An 11,808-nucleotide genomic window follows, 5' to 3' on the forward strand; every position below is an offset into this window, starting at 1 on the left:
AAAAAAAAAAAAAAAAAAAGGAAGCCACTCCCATTTCCGTATCACAGTGGCCCTTATCAAGCAAGTGTGTGAATTGCTTTTCTATGAATAAATTATGGATCACATTTTTTTGGGGGGATCGAACTCCAGTCCTTGAGCTTATAATGCAGGCAGTGGAACCCCTGAGCTAATCCCCATGGATTAAAAAAAAATCCAACATAAACTTCAGGGACAGATCTAATTGGCCTAGCGCTAATTCAGTCCCTTCATCATACTGGTTGCAAAGTTGCCAAGTGACCTAGAATGGGCCACTGAGATGCACTGTGTGCCTGTGGGGGAAAAGTCTGCTGGACCAAGGAGGAGGGACTTCTACAGACAGTTTTCTCTCTCCAGAGAGGAAGCCCTAGGAAGAAATGGCCCACACTTCACCCCTGAACTTTGCTACATCTTGTTGTCAGGCCAGAGCCCTGTTACTGTCTCAGGATGAAAGCAACAGAAAGATGGCTGAGCAGGCAAATGCAAGGAACAGGCAACCTCGGGACACTGTTGGGCTCCTGAAGTTCTCCCTAACCATGTTCTCACTTTTAAATCAAACAACAGAATATCCTCCCTCTCATCACTTGACTTGCAGTTAAAGGCATCTTTGTAAAAGCCACCTCTGTCACTTACTACCTCTACTCCTTTGAGTAAATCACTTACTTTCTTTAACACCATTTTTGTGCCAGTACCAATTGTCACAGAATTGTCATGAGGAGCAAATGGTGGTGCTCAGGAAGCATTTGCAAACTTATAGGGTCTGGCAGCTGGTCAGGGTGCAATGACTCACAGGTCCAACTTTTAGTACAGGGACTTTTGGCACCTTTTAGCAAGAAAACACTCCCAGGGCAACAGCTGCCCTTCCTCCATGTTTAGTTTTGTCGCCCCCTGGCTGTTTCTTTTAGAAATTTACAATAAACCCCTCACAACAAGAAGGGTCAATGTCTTTTCTTAGTGCTTAATACTAAGTAAGGAGTCTCCAAACTTACCCCTTTCAAGTCTGTGAGGGGCAGGAGCCCCAAGGGGAAAATACAAAGTGTGACAAAAAATACAGTGACAGTTTAATTATTTTTAAAATGTATTAAATAGGACACATTCCCATACCTGTCATAACTGTTTTCTTGCTCTGTGGCTAATTGGTAAGACAGGTAAGGCACTGACTGGGGCTGGTAGTTTTGATCTCTAGTTTTCAAGGATGATTATTTTCCAGCTAGTTCTTATTTTCAGGAAGACACAGTACAACAAAATACCATGAGCTGATTGGCTTATACACCACAGAAAGTTACTATAGTTCTGGAAGTTAAGAAGTCTTAGATCAAAGATCTGGCAGATTCAGTGTCTGGTGAGGATTCACTTTCTGGTCCATGGATGGGGCCTCCATGCTGTGTCCGCACTCGGTAGAAGGAACAAGAGAACTCACTGGAACTCAGCAGAGCTTCTTTTAGAGGGCACTAAACCCATTCACAAAGGCTCTTCCCTTATGAACCAATCACCTCCCCAAGACCCACTTCCTAACACCATGGTTAGAGTTCACATATGAAGAATGGCACTCAGACCACAGCACCTACCATAAAATACAGTCATCTAAGGTACACAATTCAATGTTTTAACTAAGTTCTTAGATATGGCCAGTTGTTGCCGCAGTTAATTTAAGAACATTTTTTCTCAGCCTCTAAAGAAATCTTGTACCCATTAGCAGTCACTCCCTGTTTTCTGCTTTCCACCCAAGTCTTTGACAACTGTTTATTGACTTTCTGTCTTTGTAAAATTTCCTATTTGGGGCATTTCATATAAATGGACACATACAGTGCAATAAATGGTCTTTTCTGACTAGCTACCTTCACTTAGCATGATGTTTTCAAAGTTCATCCAAGCAGGAGCATTTATCAATAATTCCTACCTCTTTAATGCTGACTAATGTTCCATTGTATGTGTTTCCTGCATTTAATTCATCCATTCATTAGCTCATGGACGTTTTGACTTTTTCCATTTCTCATCTAGGAAAAATAAGGCTGCCATGAAGCTTTCACACCATATTTTTGTGTGGACATCTATCTGCATTTCTCTTGGACTACACCTAGGAGTAGCATTGGTTGTGGTTAAATCACAACTCCGCGCTTCACCCTTCGAGGAGCTGCCAGACACTTGCCCAAAGGGGCAGCACCATTTGAAATTTCTGCAAACAGTGTACAAGGTTTCCAACTTCTCCACATCCTCATCAGCATTTATTACCTGCTTTATTTTTTACTGTACCATGCTAGTGGGTGTAAGGGGCTATGCTGCCGCGATTTTGATTTGCATTTCCCTGTTGGCTACAGAGAAGAGGTATTTACTCACTTTGGCTGTACAAATAAGGAAACTGAGGCACAAAGAAGATCACCTCCCACCATTGCTTGGTAAGTGTACAGACTTTTGTGTACAACAGTAAGTGTACAAGGAAGTTGCTGCAACACTGTTAGAGAAGAAAAGGAAGCCCCCAGGGAGTTGGTGTACAACTGAAAAGTGGCCTCGATGGTTTTCCAAGGACACTGCACGGATTCTCCAGGTTGGCACTGTCCCACATTTCAAGTGGGTATAGTCTCTCGAAGCTGATCTCCATCTCTGGGGGCTGATTACCTGGAGGGGCAGACAGACTCCCTCCTGCACTCTGGGCTCCCCACTGGTCAATAAACCACTCTTCCCAGTAACAGGAATCCAATCTCAAGACACCAGCGATGAATCTTGTTTTCATGCCTGAGAAGATCTTAAAAATCAATAAGCTTTAGAAGACACAGCCATTTATTTTCTTTCCATCGTTTTTCAATATGTGTTTATTTTTTCATCCCGGTTAAGCCCTCTGAAGAGGCCCAAGGATCAAGGGCTTCTGACGAAACATACACAAGGGTATGGTCGCATCATTCAAGGCTAAAGGTTCACAGGGAGGGGTAGGAAGCAAATAGGGGAGATTGAAGGGCTGTTCTTGGCCTGTTTTCCCAGTCTACTGGGGGTACAGAAATGACCTACATATTATGACAGTTGCAGATTACAAGATTCAAACAGAGAAAATGTGGGCCGGGGATTTAGCTCAGTGGTTCCGCCGCCTACCTTGTAAGCATAAGGACCAGAGTTCGATCCCAGTACCAAAAAAAAAAAAAAGTGCCTACCTTGCAAACAGAGAAAATGACAAGTTGTACCCTGAATGATGGTTTGCAAAAGCCAGGACAAGAGAAACATGAGTTGGATGTCCCCATGGTTGAAGAGGAGAATAGGGTCTCCTAGTACCGTCCCCATCCTTTTATGAAAAGGATGACCTCAACATTTGTTTACTCTGTCCCATTTCTCATGCCAGGAGGAAGCTGAGCCTACCATCCAGAAGGGTATGGATTGACATCCCCCATGCAACCCTCAAGACCTATGCTATCACTCTTAAATGCCTCTCTGTCCCCTCCAGCTTTTCTCTGCCTTCACTGTCGTTGCTTTCCTTCAGGTCTTCTTCACCACGGCCTGCACCTGTACAGCTGCTTCTTAAAGCAGCCTTCCCACCCCCGGGCCTTCTGCCAATCCTTTATCTGTCACATAGAGAGAAGACTGGGCTTGAGAGGCAGTGTGGTCTAGCGGTTAGGAGAGCACGGGATCCCTGGAGCCAAGGAGCCTGGCATCAAATCCTGCCTCCTGCAGATCCGTGATCTCAGGCAGGTGGCTCAATCCTCCTGTGCCTCGGCTCACTGATCTCTAAAACAGAGAGGCGAATCTGTGCTCAGCTGGTGGAGCACAGCAAGGATTACTGAGCACTATAGGTGCAGTGCTTAGAACAGAGGCTGCAGACCCTAACACCCCAATATGGGTGAGTGAGTCCCTTTCTGAAATGTGACCCCTCCTTACGCTACGCTGAGGACCAAGCCCAAGCTCCCCGACCCCCTCCACAAAGCCCAAAGCACCCGCCTCCTGTTCCACACTCACAGTAAATGTCTTTGTTCCTCTGGCCTGAAGGGCCGCCAGGCCTGCACACACCCTGTGTCCTCTGCCTGGAACATTGTCCCCAGAGTTCCTCCACACGCCTCATCCATCGATCGGCCTCCCAGCTCTCTAGTCTTAGACGGTATTTCCAAAAATGCCATCACCCTGCAATGCCATTTAGGGGACCTCCTCTGCATTCCCACAATATTCCTCATTCTATCCATACCCTTGCTACTTTGAATGTTTAAGGTTTTAGTTACAAAATATTTCGTGCAGAAAAGCCAAAAAGGTGCTAAGATAGTTCCATGAACTCCCAGATACTCCCAGCAATTGTTGATGTTTTGTTACATTTGTCCCCCCTCCCTATTTTTTGTTTCCAAGTAAATTACAAACATCATAATATTTCCCTTCTAAATATTTCCGTATACATCTCCCCCAAAAGAATAAAGCTGAGGGACACTCTCTCATCTAAAATGCAAGACTATTATTAGACTTCAAAAAACCGTAACTTAATTTCACCAAGAACTTGGTTTTTATTCACATTTCCCCAGTGACTTTCCAATTTCCTATTAGTCTTTTTGCTACATCACACTTGAATTGTTCTCTTATTCACCAGATCCCTCCTTGGGCTTTGTGTTCTGTGAGGAATGCAGTGTATCCCCTTGGCAGTCCAAGCTCAGCACTCAGCTGCTGGGAGGCCCTAGAAATCTACTGAAAGAAGGAATAAGTTCTGTGTCTCACTGCTTCTAGCGAGGGGCATTCCGAAGCCCTATCTCTGCTGACCCCACAAGACACCTGACTTAGTAGTCTCTTTCCTTGTTGCTAGGATACAATAATTGACACCCACAAGTCAGAAGAGGAGAGGTTTATTTTGGCTCACAGATTCAGAGAGCTCGGTCCACATAAGATCAGCCAGCCACAAAGCAAAAATGGTACAGTGGAAGGGTCTGACGGAGCAAAGATGCTTCCACCATGGCGGTCAGGAAACAGTGACAGAAGGGAGGAGCCAGCGAGAGAGACGTAGCCGTCCAGGTCAGCCTCTAGTGAACCATCTCTTCTACCTGCTCAGCCAAGCCCACCTCCTAACAGCACAATCTAATAGTGTCCCCATGATCCGTCCAATTCCCTTCCAAAATGAGAGTATTTTTTATCTAAACCATACCAATACCCACATAATCTCCAGCTGTACCCCTTGGCTTTGTTTCTGCCCCTGTGCCTCCTGGCCCACCCCTGGGCCTTGACACCTCCTACAGGCCATCATGTCCCTGCCTTGCCTCACAGTTTCCAAGTTAAAAGGCAAGCCCTCTCTGATCACCTCTGCTTAAAACCACTCTGTGTTTCCACCTGGGTCCAGCCTATATGTCTAGCCGCAAGCACTAATCCTGCAACTTCGACCTTCTTCTTTCTCCCTCTCCTGACTCCTTTTCCGGACTCCTGGCCTGCACTGGAGCAGCTCAAAACCATGCCCACCATACTCCCCACACCCCTCCTCATTGCAGCCAAGACCCCTCCTTCTGATGTCTCATCGGCCTCTGAGAACCTGGAGAGAAGCTCCAGCTACCCTTTGCGGGGTGACTTCAGTGTCCTGCCCCTTCCTGGCAAAGTGCCACAGAGACCTTGGGGACCAGAGGATTTTGTTAAATAATCTCTGGGTGAGTGAACAGAAATATCATCTCTTCTCTCTCCCTGGGAGCTACAGCCCTAGCCCTCCCCAGCCTTGTTCCCTGGGCCCAGCTCTAGCCCAGCCTGACACACAAGCCCCTGACTCAGCTCTGCATGCGGCCATCTGTGGTCCGGCCTTTCATAGGGAAGAAGGGGCAATGGAAGGCCTGGTCTTTTTATTTTAAAAAATAATTGAAAATGTAAACAGGTTTTGGCAGTATGGGGAATTGAATCCCGGGCCTTTTTCCTTACCTCTCTGACCCATTTTTCTATTTTGAGACAGGGTCTCACTAAGTTGTTAAATTGCCTAGGTTGGCCTTGAACTTGTGATCCTCCTGTCTCAGCTCCCAGGGTTGCCAGTGCGCGCCACCACACCCAGGTAGGAGACAGGATTCAAAGAGCACGATACCATTTTTGTATCCTTCTACAGAAAAAGATGCTCCACTTCTTCTACGCCGCTATTTCACTGATTAAATTACACTGGGAGGAGGAGCGTTTTCAAGCAGTGAAAGATGTCTTGTTGGTGCAGAGATCTCATCTCACTCTACCTGAGAAAGCTCCTGACACACTTGTCACCCTGTCCCCAACCCCTGCTACAACTGGAGCCTGCAGGGCTGACCTTCAGTGCCTTTGCAACTTTCCTTTAAGGAGGACTTTGATACAAGCACAGACCAAACTCCAAAGGCAAAAGTCCAAAGAATCCTGGGTGGTGAAGGCCCAGAGAAGCATGGGGCACAGTGATTTCAAGCTGGAAACCCCACGCCCCCGCTCACAATGAGTGGTGAACTCTGCCTTGAGTGAATTGTCTAACCTGTCTCAGCTCCAAGTTCGTCTCCCACCTGTGAATAATAGTATCTTTCTCTGGAGGTTCTTTATGAAAACTAAATGAGGTGCTGTTGGTGCAGCCGGATGTAAAAGCTACTTCAATCTCACCTGGGGCCGAGTGGGTGACACACTCCCAAGCCAGTTGTGATTCCATCATGCAAGGTTTGAGAATGAAAGGGTTTTCTTGAAACTGCTCTCCTCTTCCTCTAACCCTCCAGCCCACAAGGGAAGCTGGGAGCGTACCAGAATTTTGGAGAGAGTAACAGACACGTTCCCATTCCTTTTGGCTCATTCCCGGACCTCCAAGAGTGACCCCAGAAGAACACAAGTATCCCCCCCAGCACTTGGATGTCAGGCCTCAGGCAAGCCGCTTCCAGGGGTGGACAGTTCAGAGATCTGCAAAGGCAAGGAAGGTGGGTGCTCTCTGAGGTATCCACACAGTTGTGCCAAGTGATGAAATTTGGGGCTTTAAAATGTACCAGGCCCAGCCAGTGGGATGCTAGATTACCATATGTTACAGTTTGAATTTAAATGTCCCTCAAAGGCCTTGTGCCAAAAGCTTAGTTGAGAGCCTGAGGCACTATTAGGGTACCTTAGTGGCTGCTTCCTCTCCCCCTCCCCCTTCTCCTTTTTCTTCTCCTCCTGCCCCCCACTTCCAGCCTCCATGAGGTGAACAAGTTTCTTCTACCACACAGCTCTGCCACCATGTGCTACTGCCTCACCACAGGCTCAAAAGGAGCAGGGCCAATTGACCACGGACTGAAATCTTTGAAACTGTCACTGGACAGGGTTCAAGGAGGTCCCCCTGAGGAGAAGATAGGGACCTCCACTTGGCCTGGGGGATCTCTTGACATTTCACTGCCAAAAAGGATTTCGGGACATCTCAATGACATGGTATAGGCAGAATTAGGAAGTAAGAGGAGATGGAGCCAGGCATGGTGGTACATGCCTGTAATCCCAGTTCTCTAGGTGGCTGAGGTAGGAGGATTGCAAGCTCCAGCCAAATCTGGCAACTTGGTGACTTAGTGAGAACTTCTCTCAATATTTAAAATTTTTAAAGAGTTAGGGATGTAATTCAGTGTAAAGGCCCTGGGTGATCTCCAGGAACAAGAGAGAGAGAGAGAGAGAGAGAGAGAGAAAGAGAGAGAGAGAGAGAGAAACAAAAAAATCAGGAAGGGATTTCAGTTTGAAGAGCCACAGGGGAGGATCAGGCTGGCCCATTAACAAAGACAGGGGCCAGTTTTATAGAGAACCTGGGTGGGCTGGGAGCTGGTTGATCATTATCTCAGTTCTGGTTTTGCACGATGGCTAAAGAGAAGCCTTTATTGCTGGAAGGGCAATTCAGTCTCCATGAGATGATTATTTCCACTCAGGGAAGTCTCAGTTTTGTGAGACGTGTTGGGAATCCAAGGCGAGTGGAGGTTTAGGAGACCTCTGGGCACTCATTGGTACTGAAATATCCCTGTAGAGCTTATCTTGGTGTCCTCAGTCTTGAAGGGAAATGAGATGTTGTGTAACTTTAGGACTAATCAACCCTGTATGCCAGCTTTTAGATGGGCACTCCCTAAATGGCTGTCATGTCCATATGTAGAGCAAGCAGGGATAGGACCCAGAGATTGAAAGGGAAAAAGAAAACAGTTTAACATGAAGGTGAAGCTCTGTTCTCCTTTTAATTTCCCGAAGGGTGTCAGTGACAGTCATTTTTTATTTGTTTGTTTGATTGGTTGGTTGCTTGGCTGGTTTGCTGTGTTTTATGTTTGTTAGTTTGTTTTTGTATGTGTGTGTTTTTGCAAAAGTGGGTTTTAAGTCCCTGACTGCCTCAGGAGGAGAAAAAAGTAAATCATGCTCTCTGGACATGGTGGCACATGCTTGTGATCTCAGCACTTGGGAGACTGAGGCAGGAGGATCACCATGAGTTCAAGGCCAGCCTGGGATACACAGCGAAACTCTGTCTCAAAATACAAATAAGCAAAAATAATGCTTTTAATGAATAACAGATTAAAGCCTGGGAGTCTCTCTGTCCAAGTCATGAGCCAAAATAAACTTTCCCTCCTTAAAAGATGATTTTTTCGGGTATTTTGTCATAGCAACAGAAAGCTGACTAACATGCTACAGAATTAACCATACAGGAACTTTTGGATCCTCTCTTGCCTCCTCTCCTCACCAGCGCTCAGAATCCTCAGTGAGCCAGAGGAGAGAAAAAAGAGAGCACAAGGCTGCAGTCAGATACCAACCCCAGCCCTCTTCCCCAGCAGCAGGCTCCCCTTTCCTAAGTCTTCCTAAAACACAAAGTTTTTAAATCTGGTTACGCCCAGAGGCCTGGATCTATCAGCTGTTGACCTGAGAGTGTTCAATCTAGACAGAAGAAGGTCACTTTTGATTCCTGAAGCTCAGCCAGAAGGGTCACAGATCTGCCTTCATTTTCATCTCAAGCAAAGGGGAAAGTGAGGCTCCACAAGGTGTGTGGGGAGTGGGTGTGTATAAGGACAGCCATGAGCAAAAGTAAAGTTGGTTTCTTAAATATCCCCCATGAATATGCAATTGGAGGAGGATTCCATATAACAGACGCACGCCGTCCTGTGTAAGTCCTCTTACATGTGTGCCCAGTCTCTAGCCAAGCAAGACACCATTCACTGAGCAATTATTACTTTTGTGAATGCCTACACTGTCGCCACTGAGCAGTTCCACTACAAGCCAAAAGCCAGTGACAGCAGACTAATCGTGTAACAGGCACTGCATTCCTTGAGCTGACAGCTCAGTGTTCAGGTGTTCCACAAAGCCAAGGACTGGATGTCACCCTCCAAAGCCCAGGACTCAGAAAAAGAAGCTAACTCGCCGCCTTTCAGTCCCACACTGCTCCGAAGGAAACCGAGCTCAAACCTAGTTCTGTCGTTTCACTACTGAGTAACTGACTCACTGAAATTCTCTGCACTTCCATTTCCGCATCTATAAAATAAGCGTAATGAAATATTCACCTCCTGAGTTATTACGTATAACAGAGGAGGAAATAAATGTAAACTTTAGAACACTGTCTGCCACAGGGCAAAGGGCTCAGTACACCCAGTCATTCCTAGACTTCACTGCCTCGCAGAGTAAAACCTTAAAATGACGTTGGTTTACTAGCACAAGGTCGTAAAGAAGATTATATAAGGGACATGGTGACAAAAAGCAGGCGTCCTAGAAGCAGATTGCCTGGGTTTGAATTGAGCAAGAAAATAGGCACACTGCACAAATGTTTGCTGTCATTGCCGCTCATGTAGTGAGCTAGTGTAGAAGTTTGTGTACGTATAGAATTCACATAGTAAGAGCGGAATGGTGCAGCTGTTTTTAGGAAGTAGTCACTTCAATAAGCCTACACGACCCTGAAGATTCTGATCACACGAAGTTATCAAAGGCACTGAAGAGAAAACAAGCAGACAGAGTCGAGTCATCCCAGGACCCCAGTGGATACCAGAATCTGAGGGTGATCGAGTCCTTTGTCCTAAAAATGGCATAGTATTTGCATATAACCCATGCACATCATCTCTTGTACTTTAAATCATCTCTAAATTATTTATAATACCTAATACAACGTAAATGCTGTGTCAATAGGTGTTACACTGTAGCGTTTAGAAAGTAAGGGCAAGCTGAGACATCTGTATGTATTCAGTACAGATGCAACTTTTTTCTATCCAGGGTTGACTGAAATCTCAGATGTGGACAGTGAGGGCAGCTCTGGTTCCCTAATGGGGAGGCTGCCAAACTTGACCTAGTTGATTTTGCTTGTTTCTTTGTTTACCAGCAGACTATGGCTCTCAAGCAAGTAGGGTGTCTTTAGAAACCCATCTTCCTTGGGCCGGACCTTGGCCATCTCCTGCAGTGCCCCTCACCACCAGCTCTCAGCCTTTCTCTTTTATTACCTAGACTGGTTCTTTCCTCCAGGCAAATCCTACCTTGTAAGTAACAGAAGAACGATGGTTTTCCAGCCTCCTTCGAAGATGACATTTCCACCAACCCAGCTCTCTCCGGGCCGCGGTTCACCACTCACTGACCTGGAGACAAATGGAAAATAGGAAACATTGATTCCTCCGCAGGAAATCATTGTTTAGCCAATTCCAGGACAGAAAAACAAGTGCAACATTGGAGAAAGGAGGGTAAAATGCGGTTCAAGGCCATTGTTCCAGCCACTGCTCCATGCACTGGGGAAACAAAGGGTGCCTGTGTGTACGAGGACAATGCTGTTGTGTTACGAGCTGCTTCTGTGTTACTCCTGGGGACAGGGAACGAAAAATGAGGGCACAGTGCCTTCCTGAGTTTGATGTGCTCTGGGCTTCTCGAGTCAGAGCAACCAGGCAAATCAGAGCTGAGAGAGGAGATTGGGATATGCAGCCCACAGTGATCTGTAGTGGGGGGACAGAGGTCATCCCCTCAGGAGTGACCAGCTGCCTACGGGCCATTCTTCTACACACAGTAAATCCCTCTCACGTTCTTCCACCAGCTTTCAGAGATTCAGCACATGCCAAAGCCGAGGAGGATCGTTGACTTCATTTCCCACATACACGTGCCATCAACCCCAACTTCTGGCTTTTTGATGACTCACATGGCTCAGTGAATCCAAGTCTTGAGCAAGTTAGTAGCAACTGGTGAATCCAGATTATTAATGTAGCTCACACCCATTGAACCCCCATAACAGGCCCAACGCTGCTTGCAAAATGAATGTATGTGCTCCGGCCCTTAAAATCTGGCTCTGGCATTATTTCCCATGGATCGTGAGTACAATTTTTCTCTGAGCCTTAGTCCCATTTGGAAACTGGGATTCATACTGGGTTACTATGAGGATTAAATGAGTTAATACACACAAAACTCTTAGAATAGTTCCCAGCTCATAAAAAGCAAACAAAAACCGTGAATCTCAAAGTAGATACCTACCTTATATCTACAGCTTGCTAAAATTCACAAGGAGATGGAAGGGAGGTGGCTGAAATCTCAGGATCCTGGGGACCCACGTTCAGTTCTGTTGCCTAAAATAGCTCAATTATATTCCCATAGGTCCCCAAGGGGAGTTGGGCATTAACAGATACTCTCATGGATGAGGCAGGGGACAAACATGTGAGGAAAACTCACTAGAAAGAGTAGTGGAGAGATTTGGAGAGGCCATACCAATCTTCAAGGACATCCGGGCCTCAGTTCCAGCCCTCAACTATATGGAGAAATGAGACCAGGATGGCTGAGCTGGCCAACTTTTTAAGAAAAATGGGAAGTCTAGATTGTTTACATCAATTCTCCAAATTTTGCAACATGGTAGAACAAAGATGACATCGCTCATGTAGAGTAAGACCCAAATCATGCAGACTGGGATGCCTGGTACGAAACCTGGCATTTCCAGTCAGT

General features: G+C 46.2%; 1 protein-coding gene across 2 annotated transcripts in view; it reads right to left on the reverse strand.

Moving 5' to 3' along the window:
* Positions 1-10,538, reverse strand: part of Prr5l (proline rich 5 like) — a 144,788-nt gene extending 134,250 nt beyond the window's left edge. For both annotated transcript variants that reach the window (XM_033756538.1, XM_033756539.1), the window contains exon 1: positions 10,371-10,538. The gene's annotated coding sequence lies outside the window, so the exon portion shown is untranslated. The remainder of the gene's footprint in view (positions 1-10,370) is intronic.
* Between the last annotated feature and the right edge of the window lie 1,270 nt (positions 10,539-11,808).

The sequence above is a fragment of the Fukomys damarensis genome, unplaced genomic scaffold (assembly GCF_012274545.1).
Source record: "Fukomys damarensis isolate Sample0158 unplaced genomic scaffold, DMR_v1.0_HiC HiC_scaffold_27, whole genome shotgun sequence".
In the NCBI taxonomy this organism is placed as follows: domain Eukaryota; kingdom Metazoa; phylum Chordata; class Mammalia; order Rodentia; family Bathyergidae; genus Fukomys; species Fukomys damarensis.